Here is a 3774-nt window from a genome sequence, read left to right on the forward strand (position 1 = left end):
AACTTGCTAGATATCGTCTATTAAAAGAGTGCCCTTCAGATTAATTTCACTCCCTGAAGAGGCGGGAGGAAAATTACCATAATAACCTAATATTGACTGGAAAGCGCAACATCTCCGCTTTCAGAAACCGTTGGAATTTCTAAGATAGCGCAAAGTGTGTCATAATTATGGTACTGCAAATGTGTCTGCTCATGTGAGTTCTCATAAAACTCATGTGAGTTCTCATAAAAAGCTGAGCTAATACCTCTTTTTTGTACTTTATTAACTCTGCTCAACCACTGACAGAGTAGCTATTTTGGGGGGGGGAAACTGACACTCAGATTTAACTATTAACCTTAACATGTAAACACATTATTAACAGCAGCTCAGAACATAATGACCTATTCTATCATCTTTAAGCAGCAAACGCTACAGTCATTTATTAGCGGCCGTTCGCTCACGGCATCGGCAGTGAAAGGAACAATCAGAAAGGTTCAGTTTCCACATTAATATATTAAAATGTCAACGTTATATGTTAAAATGTCAACCCTATTAATGGCGTTGCCAGTCCGCACAGGTAAAATGTCAGGACGGAAACAAAAGCAAGACACAATGAATGAAATATGGAGTAAAGGGCTGTAAATGCTGAGTACAAATGACAATATTATCAGAATAACTCAGATGCAAATCAATTTTCTAAAGTAGGTAGATAAAATAAAGACATGCTTATAATATTTTAACCTGCATTGATACTAAAATCACTCGTTTTAGAAGCTGGACAATACCTTCTGTAATATTCAGGACTGCATACCAATCATAACTTAATTTTGATTTTTTTTTTTTTTTTTTTTTTGCCAAAAACACTAAAGGATTTTCAGAAACAAATAATTACCAACTGTTTTTCTTGTCTCCTGCTGGCTCCCCGCTGAGAAACCTCTATCACACCACAGGAGTCCCAGACACAACAACTCCTCTCTGCTTCCACCAAAGTCACCTTTCCCTGATTGGTTTGTAGGACAAGAAGAGAAGTAAAGAGAAAAATAAACAGAAGAGCGGTCCTAAATGTGGCAAAAAAAATGTTTTAAGCTGTTATTCTGTGCATGTGCAGATGTGGATTAACGCTGATGATTTACAGAAAATTGAACAATTGGTTTGAATAGAATGCTTTTGTTAGACCATTTAAAGTATCATATTTTAGTTATTTTAAAAAATCTAATTCAGCTCTTTAATTTGAAAATGTTTCTTGTCTTGCAACATTTATAGAGAAATACGAAGTGATCTAAATGCTTAAGCTCTGCAAAATATTTCTGCATTTATAGCTATAGTTGTGGTCAGAGGTTAATCTAGTTTCATGAATGTCACATTAAATTTGGGTTTTAAATTGCTTACTCCAGTCAGTCTTTTTTGAGGGTGAAAAAAATGCAACACACAATTCTAGGAATAAGACTCACAAGTGTGTATTTATTGTGGATTTTCCATAATTATATACTGTATAAAATTATGCATGGTCTTTAGTGTACACATGTATTTTATAGGGGTGCAACGATTGCAGTTTTCTGGCCGATCTTTTAAAAAGCCTAACCTGCCATTTCTGATTTTGTCTGAAATGTTGCTCAATATAACAAGAAAGTTGCTGAATTGGTAACACGTGGGGTGACTGTTGTTAACTGTAAATGTTCAGACATGACCTGATGGGCCGGTCAGTCAGTTAACCGCTCTCACTGCAGAGCATAAGTGGTTGATTTTTATATCTTCATCAAGTTAGTTAAGATTGGTGATAAGATTGATTGGTGGATAAGATCGGCTTCACATGTAAAAATCGACTGATCTCCCAAAATTAAGGAAACTGGCTGGCCGATAAATTGGTGCACCCCTAGTATTTTTGACTAAAAGTTCAATAGAGAAAGTACATTCATTGTGAATGAAAGGTATGTTTTGGGGAGTCAAAAATGAACAGAAATGCTAAAGCGCTAAGCTAAATATTAGCAGAAGTGTACCCACCTACTTCAGTTTCAGTTTATTTTCCTAATATCCATAAAATGTCGTAACTTACTGAAAATGTCAAAATGCATATTTTTTTCTCAAAACAAAATACAGTTTTGAAAAGTCTCAAGTTTTTTTTTGCCTCAGGGACAAAATCAAGACAGATGAGGTCTTACACAGTAGGAGCGAAAGATGAATGCATCTTGTTCTTCATGTTGGTTTGAAATGTGGTTCTTGTTAAAGCTAAACAAACAAAAGAAGCAAGAGAGATAGAAATAAAGAAAGGCAGGAGAATGAAAGTGTGTCTGCTGCTCCTCCTGATGGACCCAGCCAAGCCATTCATTACTCCCTGAACGCCAGCCGGTGTCAGTTATATTACCGCAAAGCCGTCCCTGACTGACGGCCATGAGTGGGGGGAGAAAAATGGCAGCAAAATACTGCTGGATGCCCTGCGAGAAAACAAGAGAGGGGCTGTTGATGGATGGGTGTGTTTGACCCAGGCGGGTTTCTTCCAGATGAGACAGGGAGTCAGCTGAGCCTTTGGCCCTCTGCTCACAGCATGCCAGCCTTGTCAGCATAAGAGGCATCAAGCTAAGTTGCCCCCGTTGGCGCCTCCGTCACTTGTGTCAAAACAGACGCTCTCCATATTCAACAGATGAAACTCGATGGGATGAGAATACAGAAGCTTCACTGGGTTTATGACGGCCCTGATATCAGGGTGAGGGCAAATATCCTCACCTCTCTAAAACATCCCAAAAACAATGGCTGCAGGACACAGACCTGGGCACATTTTCTTAAATATGATCTCAGGTTGGCTAAAATACAATCAAGAAAAGTATTTTGGGCTTTCATATTTCACCTCCTTTTTCCTCCTGTTTTATTCTATGTCTGTGACTGTGACAACTAATTGGATTTCCCCTGCTGCTCAGACTAACAAGAGCAAAATGTTCAATTTAATGGCACAAATGAAATAACTTACAGTTTTAACTTACACAAAATCCCTCATACTTTCATTTTTTTCACATTGCAACCCCTAATTTTCATACAGAAACATTAAAAGAATGATTGTAGATTTGAATAGATTTAACATATTTTGGAGCAGAAAATTAAAATGTATTTATTAAAAGCAAGGAAGCTTTCCAAAAGAGTTTGGCCTTATGTAAAAAAGTGATTGATCCTAAATCCACACCACTGGTTGTGCCACCCTTTGCAACAAAATTGTTGTCAAAGTTAGCTATTAATTATAATTCCTGCTTTTCTTTGCTTTATGTAGAGGATTTTTGGTCCACTCTTTTTTGCAGAATTGTTTTAATTCAGTCATATCGGAGGTCTTATGAACATAAGTGGCACGTTTAAGGTCATTCTAAAGCATTCTAACTGGATTTATTTTGTTGCAGCTTTGTTACAGCTATAAAATGAATGTAAATACAATATATCCATCTGTACAACCATTGTCTTTACGCACTTATCCTTGGAAAATCTTGAAGGGCTGGTGGAGTAATTGGGCCAGTCCATTGACAGAAATATATACTATGCAGTGGGTTAAATAACTATTAGATACACATTAATTTAAAAAAAAAATTTCACTTACAAAAACAGGAGGTGGTCATTGTCGGTACACCTCAACTGTGTGAGATAAAATATTTACCTATATTTATTGTACCAAAGGTTCATATTCTAAAATATTCTTATGTATCAAATACTTATAAATTATTTTAAAATCTTACGGCGAGATTTTCCATATATTTAAACTTTTTGTTGACCGACTCCGTTTGAACACGTGACGTAAATTATTCCGACGTCAGCCGGTTG

The sequence above is a fragment of the Xiphophorus couchianus genome, chromosome 7 (assembly GCF_001444195.1).
Source record: "Xiphophorus couchianus chromosome 7, X_couchianus-1.0, whole genome shotgun sequence".
Lineage (NCBI taxonomy): Eukaryota > Metazoa > Chordata > Actinopteri > Cyprinodontiformes > Poeciliidae > Xiphophorus > Xiphophorus couchianus.